This window comes from Pimephales promelas, chromosome 2 (genome assembly GCF_988280905.1).
Source record: "Pimephales promelas chromosome 2, fPimPro1.hap1.1, whole genome shotgun sequence".
In the NCBI taxonomy this organism is placed as follows: domain Eukaryota; kingdom Metazoa; phylum Chordata; class Actinopteri; order Cypriniformes; family Leuciscidae; genus Pimephales; species Pimephales promelas.
Genome location: NC_142770.1, coordinates 11,589,735 through 11,604,037, shown reverse-complemented (window position 1 = coordinate 11,604,037; position 14,303 = coordinate 11,589,735). Strand labels below are relative to the sequence as shown.

At 35.7% G+C, this 14,303-nt stretch overlaps 1 long non-coding RNA gene across 8 annotated transcripts in view; it reads right to left on the bottom strand.

The window, feature by feature from the left end:
* Positions 1–7,152: 7,152 nt before the first annotated feature.
* Positions 7,153–14,303, bottom strand: part of LOC148995798 (uncharacterized) — a 46,695-nt gene continuing 39,544 nt past the window's right edge. For all 8 annotated transcript variants that reach the window (XR_016169753.1, XR_016169748.1, XR_016169752.1 and 5 more), the window contains one exon: positions 7,153–7,998. This is a non-coding gene — a long non-coding RNA (uncharacterized LOC148995798). The remainder of the gene's footprint in view (positions 7,999–14,303) is intronic.

The window sequence follows — 14,303 nt, the reverse complement described above, 5'->3', positions numbered from 1 at the left end:
TAAAGCTTGGAAAAGCCAGGATTTTTACAAATATTTAACTTCGAGACGTACAGGCCAGGGGGAGGCGCTTTACGTCATCAGATACGTGTCACTTTTCTCACAGCGGATTGGTCCAGTTTTGTAATGATCTTGATCCCAGAATAAAACTTACTTCGGTACAGGTTTGGCGTGTAGCGTAAGTTACAAACAAATCCAGCTTATTGTGCACGAAAAAACAGAGTTTGCTCAAACTAATCTCGATCTTACCTTGGTAGAAAGTGAAACCGGCTTTGTGCAACAGGCCACAGAATACACCCATAGCTTGTATGGATATTTAGTGACATCTATTGGTTATTTTGAGGTATGACAGCTCATGATGACCAACCATACTATTTAACTAGTGTCAATTACAACACACACACACACACACACACACACACACACACACACACATATATATATATATATATAATAATTAAAAAAATTAAATAGTCAAACAAATCAATTACTAAACAATAAATATGTTTATTTTAAAATAACGCTTTATATTATTTTAATTAGCATAAAATAGTACAATAATTCTGTAAATGGTTATTATTACTTATAATTTTAGAAGATACGCTAGCCTATAGCTAGATAAAATATTTTATATGAAATACCATTGGAAATAAGCAACATGCGTACAATTACTACGTTAATTATTTATAGAATTGCTAATTTGATTTAATTTTAAAGATTTTTTTCGGGTTTTTAAATAATATTTCAAATGATGGCGTGCTAAAACACCCATTTCCTTACCTCTAGGTAGCAGCAAAGGCTAGGGCATCCTTATTGATTAGCAAATATATGAATTATGCGTATTAAAAGAGTCTGATAAATACTTCTCGTCTAATTTTGAACCAAATCTTAGATCTTACAACATCGTAGAGTTAATTAACAGTCCCAAATAGTTCTCCGGGCTAAAAGGACACGTCAGATTAGAGTCAGTTTGGCCTCTACCACTAGATGGCATTATTATACAGCAATATTCAATGTATTGACAAAAACCCTGATGAGATTCTGGCCTGAACTTGACCTTGGCAGTACAATATATGTGCCCTTTAACAACACATTGCAACATAAATTCCTATGGTGTGTTTATTAAATATAGTTTTTATTATTATTATTATTATTATTATTCAACATGCTTAAAGTTTTTTTAGGGCTAATGTAGGTTATAGGTTAGGTTTTCAACACAAACTAATAAATGAATTAAGAAAACAATACCAATATAAATATACTTATTTATAAATGTAAATACAATAGACTATTGAAGAATATCTCAAATTCAAAATAAAAACCAATTGTTTCCCAAACCTCCTTACATAGTGTGTGTGTTGAACCGTGAAGGTTATCTTGAATTATCTGCCTGCTAATTAATAAACTCCAGTGATTGTTAGAGTTGAGTAACTTCTGTTTCTCCGGGCTTCTGGGCTGCTTTTCTTCTTGCCAACCCCGCTGTGTTTCTACAGAATAGGGTACCAGGGCTGGGTGAAATCTCATTTGCATGTATTAAAATGACGCATAAATGCTTGAAGAAGGCAAAACAGAAAACCAGTCGACTCACGATCATCTTCGGACTGTACAAAGAAGAAAACGGCCCTAAAAACAAAGTCTACGGCTTCCTTCAGGTAAAAACAAATGCGGCACTGTGTGTGTTAGGCTATGTGAGCGACGTCCCATTAAATGGCCTTTTTGGCAGCTTCACAAGCATCCACTTACTAGAACCTTCCATAAATTACCACCACATTAAAATGCCCCACACGACATTATGGGAAAGGCTTGTAAAAAGGCAAGGAAAAACTAAAAAACATATTTACACACACAACAAATGGCATTTTCAGAGGGGGGGAATCTATTTTTACAGCTAACCTGTGTTTTTACCACAGACAGTAAGGTTTTTACCTTTCCCGCCCTTACAGTTTTGTTGGTTTTATATGAAAGAGGGTGTTGCTGCTTATCAGCGGGTGGTGCAGTAAAAGCGTTCAGGGTCAAAGCATTACTGAACCGTGATTGGTTCTTCCATTAGAAGAAGCGCGCGGCCCGAGTTTCCTTTCAGCCAATCAGATGCGCTCACCGTACTATTGTTCCAAGTGCAAGTGTGAATTCTTTAGACTCCCCCTATATGATATGAAAATAAATTACACATAATTGTGAGTGACCCTTCTTCTACAATCTGAAGATAATAGACTGCCAAAAATGGACGGCTGTTTGATTCAAACAAGCCATTTGGTGTATTAACAAGAAACAGAAGATATTCTGGTTTAGGTGAACAAAATAAAAGCAAAAACGAGAACAGACTGATGTTTATTTAAAAATCGACAGAGGCTTGTTTGTTGACAATAAAAAATGTTCCCTGAAACGAAAATTGAATAATGCTATTCAAATGTCAAAATATCTGATATTTTCAAGTTCAAATGCAGGTTGAAATAAATTAAACAATCGAATATAATTAATAAATCGTCAAAGGCTTTCCGGGTCCTGACATCAGAAACAAAAAAAACAAAACAAAAAAAAAACATTTAAAAAGAATTTAAGTAGGCTATTCAAATTTGAGATGTTTACAAAGATCCTTCTTTGAATCCCAATAATATTTAAAATATCAGTACGCGCTTAATATATAATCATAATTTATTGGGTAGGCCTACTTTCAAATGGGAGGGGGCTGTCCCGAAGCCTAACCCCTAAATTTCAACTTGTGAAAATGATATTGAAATGTTGTTGTTGATGTTGTAGTTTTAAATTTTTTCCATTGTTGTTTTTAAAATACCTTTTTGATTCATTCTAAAAAGCGAAGTAAAAAAACAACATTCATTTTATTTTTTTATTTTTAAATCATGAAACTTAAAAAAAAAAAATGTGACAGCGCATTTTTATGTCACTACCTAACCAGTGTGTGTTAGTCCATAGGCTGAGACTGATTTTAACGACCACACCCCTACATTTTTGATCAGATATTCCTGTGTCCCTCTCTCTCATCGTAGATATGCTGTCATGTTGAGGGAAATGTTCTAAAGCCTGAAAATCTGTGTGTAACTTTAAGGAACGTCACTACCATGCACCTTTTTTTCTGAAATTAAGAAAAACTTTTTGGGGTGTTATTCCATAAAATGAAGTTTTTATGTGTGTACAACTTTTCAGAACTGTGTTAGTTAAGCATGTGCTGATTAGCATCTTTAAGTTAGGCTCAAAAGTACCTAAAATTGTCACTACCGAAACATGTCGTCATTGTTGTAATATAGCCTAGTAGTGACAAAAGGGAACACATAATCATTTAGCCTATTTGGGAAAAATAAACAAAATTTTAGTACAGTTATGCAAATCATTAGTATCTTAGTATGTTTTAGACAGTATGATTAACTTAATGACTTTTGCAAAGATTGGATTCAAAATACAACAAATATTTAAATTGCACTTGAAAGATTGTAAAAATTGTCATTGTTATATTGATTTACCTGTGAAAGCTTGTTTTTAAATAGCTAAAAATATTTGTAAATGGTATGTAAACAAATATGAATAGGCCAAAATAAGCTTCTTATAGGCTATTAATATTGTGTTTCGGTAGTGACACATTTTGGGAGAGGAAAAATATTCCAAAACTTTCTGAAAATACATTATGATAATTAACTGCAAAATTACTAGAAATGTGTACCTTGGATTTTATCGTTTGCATACATGTTTCCAACTCTAATTTTGAACCAATTCTGCAGACATTTGACGTGAAACACTTTACCACATCATACCGCAGAACTATTTTGTAGCGGCAGAATTCTATTTATCTAATTTTGCTAATAAAATTACGTTGTTTTTGTTTGCCTAATTTTTTTTTTTTTAAATATGCATAGTTAACATATATATATCTTTTTTTTTTTAAGATTCACTCAGGGCCTGCCGAATAGCCTATCGTCCTCGCTGTAACCGTTACTAATCGCACAATGTAACGCGGCCTCTCATACGCTATTGGTTAACTGAAATGAAACTGAACTACTTCAATCAGCAATGGTGCTACATTATTCCACTTGTAAATAATAAAACGAGTCAATAGGCTACCTCTCCACATGGATTAGGCTATTAACTACGTAAGGCTACGTTATCAAGTTTCTCAGAAATATATGTGAGCCATGCACCCCCGCCCAAATCATTGAGTCCATACAGACACATATATGAACCCAGGGGGTGCGGGGTCTCACTGGTTTTGCATAAAAAAAGACGAGGTCCTGTGAAAGTTCTGCTCCCTGTGTGTGAATTCAATAGCTCCAGCATGGTTAGCATGACAAACTGCTCTTCAAGTTCACAGAAGAGCCTAACCTCCCCCGTCCCGCACACACACACACACACACACACACACACACACACACACACACGCACACTCCCGCTGTTGACCCTCGTTCATTCTCAAGTCTATTTTAGGCAAGTCAAAGGGCATCTTACTTCTGAAATTTCAATAATGCTTTCTGCTTGGGAGGAAATGTTTTTAAGGTCATGATTTTTCTTTTTATTCAGCCTCTTTAAACCGAATCACGCATGGCCAAACGGAAAACGCAACACTATTTATCCGTTTAAAATGAATTAGGAAATTGTGGAAGTTTTTTTTTTTTTTGTTAATGTAATGTGTGTGTTTGGCTTTTATTGTAATGTACAAATTTAACACGTGCACAGAATATCACATTCAAGATAATCTTCAATCGAAACTAATTATTTTAAGAGTTTGTGAAACTGTTGGGGTTTTTTTACCCTTTAGTTATTTTCTGCATTTGTTTATATTTATCACTTGTCTTGATTTATGTTGAATGTAATTGATAATTCACCTCATCTTCCTAATCTTCAAACTTATTTATTTTAAATATGATTGTCAACACTGGCCCATTTTGTTTCTTTTTTCATCATCCTCATCATTACAGATTGTATTACAAACATTTTCGTATAAATAATTGTTTTTTAATACACAAATATTTTTTTCAGATCCGTTTGTTTAGAGAAATAACCATTATTTATTTATTAAACCACCACAAAGATGAAAGAAACGGCAAGTCACAACAAAAATATAAAAAAATATTTTCAAAATAAAAGAGTTTTTGTTGTTTGTCTTTTCATCTTGTAAGCATCTTGATATAATAAGAGTGATCAACATTAAATATTTCAACAATCAACAATAAACATTTTATAATGGTTAGCACAAATAAATACAAACATTTATTATTATTAAACCAAGAACCAAAACTATATAAATGCGGTAAATATACATTTACAAATAAATTCAAACATCCAGCGAATAAAATCACTGACTTCTGAATTCATAACATAGTGCTAAAACAAATGGGATTTTTTTAAAAACATCTTCAACTTGTATTTTTAGCAGGTACACTGTAAAAAAAAAAATATTTTCATGATTTGTTATCACAACATTATTTATTTTGCCAAATCAACTTAAATAATTGATGTGGTTCAAAAAACATAATATTTGAAGTTTCTGATAAGTAAATCAATCACCGTCATTGTATTAACTCAATTTTTCCATTTCAATGAACTTCATTTTTTAAGTTAAACCAACAACATTTTTTACAATGTGTCATGTAATTAAATACACCAAAACCATCAAAATTACAGTATATTTCCATTGCTTTGCCTTGGTGGTCCATGTAGATTTTGTAGAGGTGATTAAACTGTATTTTCTCTCATCTGATGTTTCAAGAACCATAAAAGTAACAGCCAGAGGTAGCTGGACTTCACGGCTAAACTCACTCCTCACCTCTTATGGCAAAGACAATGAATGTCTTGGCAGACCACCAAGAACTGTTTCACCGCAGATTCTGAGCCCTGTCTCTGGGCAGAGGATGGTCGAGGGGGGTGAACGAGGGGACAAGAGCTGCCACCCTAATCTCCCCGAAAGAGGCTTGTTCACTGTGGGTTTATCCCGTTGAGAGTAAGGGAATCTGCCATGCTCAGTAAGCATGTATATCAGGCCATCTCATGGCTCAATGGACGCACCATGGGTGGCCCCTCCTGGTCAATACCACCGTACCCTCCGCCGGACCGGCCCAGAATAGGATAATCTCTCCTTCTCGCTTTCTTTCAGGCCAAAGCCTGGCCTCCCGGTGTCTGAGTCATGGCCAGGGTGGCTTGGCCCTGATCCCGGGTCAGTGTGGCTGGGTGACCGCAGGCGCTTTGAGAAGAGGGGCAGATTTCAGTAGGTGCACTGGAGTGCACTGGACCAGCGCTTGAGCTGACAGTAAAGGAAAACAATAGGAAGCAGGACTGCCACCGGAGAAGCCTGATGTGTGTGTGTGTGTGTGTGTGTGTGTGTGTGTGTGTGTGTGTGAGAGAGTCACTTTCTGGCTGAGCGAAACTCAAGGTGGTTTACTTTCTGTTCGATTTATAGGAAGTTTGCCGATTTTCAACCCTGTTAACAAATGCATATCTAAACAGTCCATAATCCTGATTTGTGTGATTTTTTTTATTATATACAGTAGGCTATATATCATTTTCTAGTAGTGATAAAAATATAAATAGGCAATTTATAAAATGTAAAAACAATTCCACACCAGAATCATGTAGTAACAGGGCTGAGGTTAGTTAAATATTACACTGTTGGGAAAGAAAATTAGTTGAGGATTATTATTATTTTACCTTAATAGCGATTCAACAGAAAATTATAAAGTTAAAATGGGACAGGCCAAAATCACCATCCGGCCCGTGTTTAAAATTAGTTACTTTTTAAATTATGTTATATAATAATTCATTAAATATATCTAATATTATTCTCAGCACCAAAAGATATGGGATTTGTACACAGTGCTCGGTGATTACTTACAAATAATCGGTTACTGATTCTTGATTACATGACAAAAATTGTGAATTTCTGAATGTATGGCTTTTTTAGAGAGGAAATTAAAAGATAAAAAAGTTGTAGAACAGAGAATCAATTAATTATGAACTGCCATTGTGAAATAAGATGTAATCAATAATAAAGTAACTGTAGTCGGATTACAAGTAATGTAATCCAGATTACATGTAATCAACCCAGCACTGTTTGTAAATCACTAATCATAAAACACCAACATGTTCCTCATGGAAAGTGCAAAAAACAAACAAACGAAAAAAGACAGAAAAAAAAAATCACAAAGATAGCAAGGATGTTTTTTTCAAGATTTATTTAAGTAACTTTCTATTTTTAATACAAAGCAATTAGGCACAAATTAATAAAATGGAATGTTTGACAGCAATAGCAAAACACTATCTATCTGTCTGTCCGTCCGTCCGTCCTACCATCCATCCATCCATCCATCCATCCATCCATCCATCCATCCATCCATCTATCTATCTATCTATCTATCTATCTATCTATCTATCTATCTATCTATCTATCTATCTATCTATCTATCTGTCTGTCTGTCTGTCTGTCCGTCCGTCCGTCCGTCCATCCATCCATCCATCCATCCATCCATCCATCTATCTATCTATCTATCTATCTATCTATCTATCTATCTATCTATCTATCTATCTATCTATCTATCTATCTATCTATCTATCTATCTATCATCTGTCTGTCTGCCTGTCTGTTTATCTATCTATCTATCTATATATATATATATATATGTCTATCTATCTGTCTGTCTCTCTCTCTCTCTCTCTCTCTCTCTGTGTCTATCTATCTATCTGTCTGTCTGTCCGTCCGTCCATCCATCCATCCATCCATCTCTCTGTACAATATTTAAGTTAACAGTAAGTCAAAGTCTCAGTTTCATTGACTGTCCATTGTACAGAAGATTTAAAATATTGAACTTACCTTTATTGTCCAAAAATACTTACTTGATGAAGAAAGAGATCCGACAAAAGCAACACAAACAGTCGTACTAAAAACAGTTATGTGCAGTAATTAAATAATAGAAAAATAAAGGAAAAAAAATGGATCTCCTCTTGATGGTCTCTGGTTGTCCTGGGATCAAGATTTAATCAGTTTCTCTTGCGGTCTCACAAAACCTGAGGAGACACAAGAAAATGGGAGAGAATTAGTATCAGTTTCACTCAACTTTTGAAGAATTATAATGTTATCCCAATAATGAACATTTTTTCATAGCATAAAATCTTTTTCTTCAAGCCACTGACTGTGCGCCGTCTGAATGAGGTGTGGCTTGAGCGCGGGAGGGGGGTTGAGAGTTGATTGACAGCACACAGATGCCGGGACGCTCAGAGTCACGTGTGTGTGGGGATGACGCTGCGTGTGTGCCACGCCACGGCATGAGTGTGTTTACCAGCACGCAGGTTGAAGGGGCGGGGAAGCAGACTTTATCAGCCGTGATGTTTGACCCCGAGCCTAGAGCCAGACAGGGGTCAGGGGAAGGACTGTCTGGGCAGTGGGATTGACCTCAGGGCTGTGGGGGTGCTTGTTGGTTCCAGTCTAGGGTGCTTAATATCACCTCTGGGGATTGAGGTGCAGACAGCTCAACGACTGACCCTGCTTAATCATCAGTGCGCAACGTCTAGTCTGCTTGGTCATGGTACAAGCCGTAGTCAAACATGGCTGCCATATTGTATTTTATTTGAATACATATATATATAGTGCTGTCAAATCGATTAATCGTGTATAATCGGATCTAACCAAAGGTTTTGTTTACATTTTTCATTTTTGATACATTGTTCATTGTCCAGCTAGCGTCTGAAACAGGACGTGTTTTATTGGACGAGTCGCGGGTGTGATTTATTTGAATTCTCCTACTGTAAACAAACCGCTAGCTTGATGCTAGGCTAGCAACCGTAGGGAACAGGTTGGGAGGACGAGTCGCGCCAAAGGCGTCAGGAGACGTTCTAATGTACCCAGCGTTTGGATGGGGGCAGGAATCGCCCATCTGGGACCCCCCCTCCATAGAGAAGGAAGCGCCTAGGATGCAAGCAGGATGGGGGGGGGGGGGGGGCTAGTCCTCGATTCAGACAGTACTGTCTGATGTCCCATTAAGATTTGAGTCCAGGACTGGAGGGTGAGGGGCAGAGCGCTGGTTAACCCCCCTGGACTTCTGCTACCGCTCCTGGGTCCTATTATTTGAGGCAAGCTGTTGGCTGCATACTAATTCTGCATCACTCAGTCATGAATCGGGCTTGTATAAGGAAAGGCGTTTGAAATAAAAGTGGCGCAGAAGGGAGGCCCTGTATAGAAGGAATATATGCTCACTAAACACACTCGTACTGGCAAACGTCCAGTGCACTTAATAAAAAAGGGTTCGCTCGGTTAACACAGCTCGCTAACTGGTTAGTTGCATCATTCTGCAGGGAAGAGGAGGAGCCTGGAATCATGCAGCTGAAATGATCTGGATTCGTTTTCATTTAGTTTAGGCCTTTTGGTCTAATGATACACACTGTCAGGAGAGAGGAAAGGAAGTGATGGGGAGCAGGAAATGTTGTGAGCCAGACTTGAACTTGCATCATCCACAGGAGCGCCACAGATTAATGAGACAGAGCTCATGCACTATAGGACATTTACATTAGAATGTTTATATGCTTATTTATTATTGAAATGATTAAGGAAATGTTTCATATTTACAATTAGTTTAAATATTACTAAAACATTATTAAGCAAGTTTTAAAAAAAAAATCTAATATTTTTGGTGTCATTTTAGTTTTAGTTATTTTCTCACCATTATAATAAATTGTAACAAAATAAAGATTTTTAAAATATAGAGAATGATTACCTTGTTATCAAAATAAAATAGATATTTTATTTAAATAGAATATGACTAAATATGGCTATTAATTCTTTTTATTTTAAAATATGTTTTATTTTCAATTATAATATTTTTGTTATAAATTATTTCAAATAATAAAAAAAAAACTGTAATGAAAGAACTGTCTTGATGTGGCACATTAAACTAGAATTATACTTGCAATATAAATACAAAATATAAAGTATACAAATAAATATAATAAAATGCCTTATATTTATTTAATGTACTACTATTTCATTAAATATTAACATGTTACATGTTATATATGTTATTAAATATTTGAATTTAATAATTATTGTACTTTGAAAATATTTTTATAAAATCTGTTTAATATTTTAATAAAACAAAACCTTTTCAGCCTTTTAATATTTAAAGGAGTAGTTCACTTTTTAAAAAAACTTTTGCTGATAATTTACTCACCCCCATGTCTTTCTTCAGTCAAAAAGAAATTAAAGTTTTTGATGAAAACATTCCAGGATTTTCTCCATATAATACACTTCATTGGGAACCAAACGACAGTGTCCAAAAGACAGTTTCAGTGCAAACTGTTTAAAGGGCTTTAAATGATTTCAGACGATGAATAAGGGTCTTATCAAGCGAAAAGATCGCTCATTTAAAAAAAAAATAATAAAGTTTAAGTTTTATAAGCTCAAATGGTCGCCTTGCTCTGTTCTGTGTGACTCTCCTGTTCGAACTCGTTTATAAAAATGAACTAATCTTTTTTCGTGTCATTTGTTTCATTCATCGAACGAAATGAACAAAATGACGCGAAAAAAGATTTGTTCATTTTGATGAACCAGTTCGAACAGGAGAGTCATGAACGCGCATCACTTAAACTTTGTTATTATTGTATATAAATATCGCTTGATAAAACCCTCATTCATCGTCTGAATCGTTTTAAGCCCTTTGAACAGTTTGCAGTTTGCACTGAAACTGTCTTTTGGACCTTGAACCGTTTGGTTCCCATTGAAGTCCATTATATGGAGAAAAATCCTGGAATGTTTTCATCAAAAACCTTAATTTCTTTTCGACTGAAGAAAGAAAGACGTGGACATCTTGGAAGACAAATTATCCGCAAAAGTTAACAACTTCTTTAATGTTTAAAAATATGTAATAAATATGGACATTTAATAATATTATATTACTTTCAATTTGATACTAAAGTAAATATTCTGCCTTCTTATCATATTATCACAGTAAGTCCAAACTATGTTTTTTAAAAAGTTGTAAAAGGCATTAAAATACATGCCACTGGATCACTGCTTCGTCATGTATTCTGCTGGGCTATACAGAGGCTGAATGAGACACAGACACCAGGCAAAGGCCAGTGGAGAAAAGCATCCAGTCTCCAATAAGACCCCTCTCTCCATAAAGGGTCTCATACCAAGATTTGTTCATCCGTTTAACAACAACTCTTCTTTATGGACTCAACAAAGCAAACCTTAGGCAAAGAAAAAAACAAACAAACAATGACAGCAGAGATGCACCGTAAGAGAAAGAGAGGATATGTAGACGTCCCTAGGGTTGCCAGGTCTGCAGTGAAACGAACATTTACATCCTATGTCGCAGTAATAATTGCACCCCTATTTGCCAGTCAAATTTGTTTCAGGGTGTAGCGAGACGACAAACCCCCCTGACCTTGACCTCTAGGGTCCTTCTTCACCTGCAGCTGAATAGAGCAGCTGGGCCGTCTAGCCAGCGAATGACTGAATATTTGACACTTTTACTCGTTCCCAAGTTCTACCATGGGGGGGATAGGGTGAACATTATTTCACCAAGTATAACATGGTCCTGGATCAACATTTAAATCAACCAATCAGATTTGAGCGACAAGCAGGGTTAGGTGCTTCTACACATTATCATTTCCCTCTGATTTTAGGGATAACGTTTGGGTAGGGTTAGGTTTATGAGTAACGATAAGATTAGGGCTAAATATTCAGACAGGAATGTTAATCCAGGATCAACAGAATATGTTGATCCAGGAACATGTTTTACTTGGAAAAATCACGGTGGCCACAAAGGTCCTTGTAAGGCTTATTCAAACAAGCAGTAGCATAAAAATCCGTTTTTTCGGGCATATCTGACACAAATATTTGTGTTTGTGAAATCGAAACAAACAAAAAAAAAACAGTGGTGTGAAACCAGATTTAAATGTGCTAGTGTGAACACTCTTATTTTAAATTTTCCATGGATTAACAAAAGCATTGTCGTACATTATCAGTTTGTAGCAGTAAATGAAGAGATGTCTGATCGATCACAAGTTCAGTATGGCGTACCACAAGGCTCAGTACTAGGACCGCTGCTAATCACCCTGTACATGCTACCATTAGGAGATATCATTGGGAAACACAGAATTAGCTTTCACTGTTATGCTGATGATACTTAGCTGTATATTTCTTCCAAACCTAACGAAACCTACCAATTCACAAAATTAACGGAATGCATAGCTGACATAAAAAATTGGATGACTAGTCATTTCCTACTACTAAATCCTGAAAAAACAGAGATTTTAATTATTGGACAAAAAAATTCCACACTAAACAGCCTAGAATACTGCCTAACACTTGATGGCTGCTCTGTTAAATCTGTATTGTAAAAAACGCTGTATAAATAAATGTGACTTAATATTTGCTCATTTGAAATTGTTTTAGATCATAAGACGTGATTTTATGGCCTCTTAAAAGTCTATCTGAATCAAGTTTCCTTAAAAAGTAGCTCCATACGCAAAATGCTGCCTGTTTAGTCATTCACTTTAGATTTCGGACACAGCCAGTACGGTACTGTAGACCATCACGCTCCCTCCCTCGCCCGTCTCTCTCCACTGACAGCATGAGGACCCCAGGATACTTCCTTATGGCTGCCTGCAACGCGCCTGTCTGAAATGCAAAACAACGGGGGTTGACGTATCGGGAGCTGAACGTGAAAACTCATTATTCAGTGGATCACAGAGCTTTAGGTGAATGTAATTACTTTCAGATGTGATTTATTGGGGGTTTATGTGACCTGTTCTGGCAATACAGGCATTTTCTTCTTCTCTTAATCTACTGCTGGGATGTGACTCATTTTTACAGACACCTGTATTCTGGTACACAAGATCCAGCAAAGCTGGTGGTCTCCCTGCTTGCTGTCATCTGAATACATTTACATAAATTGTGCTAGGCTGGCAGACACTAAGCACCGCCGAGACTTCACTGAGCAAGACAGTGTCCAAAAAAATCATAATACACAGGCATATCAGACAGCTTCTCGACTAAATCAGCCACATATTTACCACAGTGTCACGATCTTGCTGCAATCCCATAATTACGTAATCATAACTGAACAATCCAGACGGGAAAAGAGCTGCTAGGCAGCACAGGATGTGCCAAATGCATTTGAATATTATAAAACAGCAAAGTCAAACGAAGGCAAATACACAAATCAACATGTACATGCACTGTAAAAACGAAAAATGTACTAATAACAATAATTATAAGAGTCAAAATTATGACTGAATCAACCTGACAACACCAGGGTAACACCAATGGAAATGGACAGATTAGGTATAAATATGTCCATATGCCATAATTTCTACAATGCACATAAGCATGCATAAATACACAACTGGACATAATGTGTAAAAAAATAATAGATAATTCAGTATTCTGGTTATATTTGACAAGTTTTTTAACAAATATTTAAAAATATGTTCTGTTTTACCTTTTACCATGTATTTAAGCCCTGAGTTTCCGTTGACGTTTTACGTGTCTATATGTTACAGACCTTATTCAGAGCAGCATGACATGAATGAAAGGCTGTAAGGGACAGACTTACCTGTGTTTTCAATGGCATCTGCAGTATAAAGCTGCATAAAGCTCCCATATCAATAAAACATTTCCACAGCTCATGTTGTCTGGAGTTTTTTGCCTACTGAAATCTCTCTAAAAGATATTTTTCAGGTATTTTGATATATTTTTCCCCAAAACACCTTAAATAACAGTTCAACCCACTGAAGAGATGCGTGTCTATCTCTCACAGCCTCGCTTTCATTCCTGTTGAAAATCAAAGATGCCGCTTATTTGAATAAGATCTATAGTGAGTTTCTCATATGTTTTTCCTGTTACATTTGTGATAAAAGACTTTTATGAGTTATTGAATTCTCCATCGTCATGCTCTATTGTTAATAAATAACAATAACAGTTCATATCGTAATAGTTCACATGAAAGACCTAAGTAACACAAATAATTAGAAAATATTTAAAAAAATATAGCCGATATTTGAAAGCTGATAACCGATATATTGGCCGATAAATGTCAATCTAAATTTTTCTAATAATTTTCGAACAGAAGTCTCTCACTGTCAAAAGCCACATCCCAAACAGAATTATGATGATAACAATAACAGTTCATATCTTAGTAGTTCACATAAAAGACCTAAGAAACACAAATAATTAGTAAATATAAAAAAATATAGCCGATATTTGAAAGCCGATAACCGATATATTGACCAATAAATCTAAATACAAATTTTTGTGATAATTTTTGAGTCTGATTGCAAAAACAGAAGTCTCACCGTCAAAAGCCACGTCC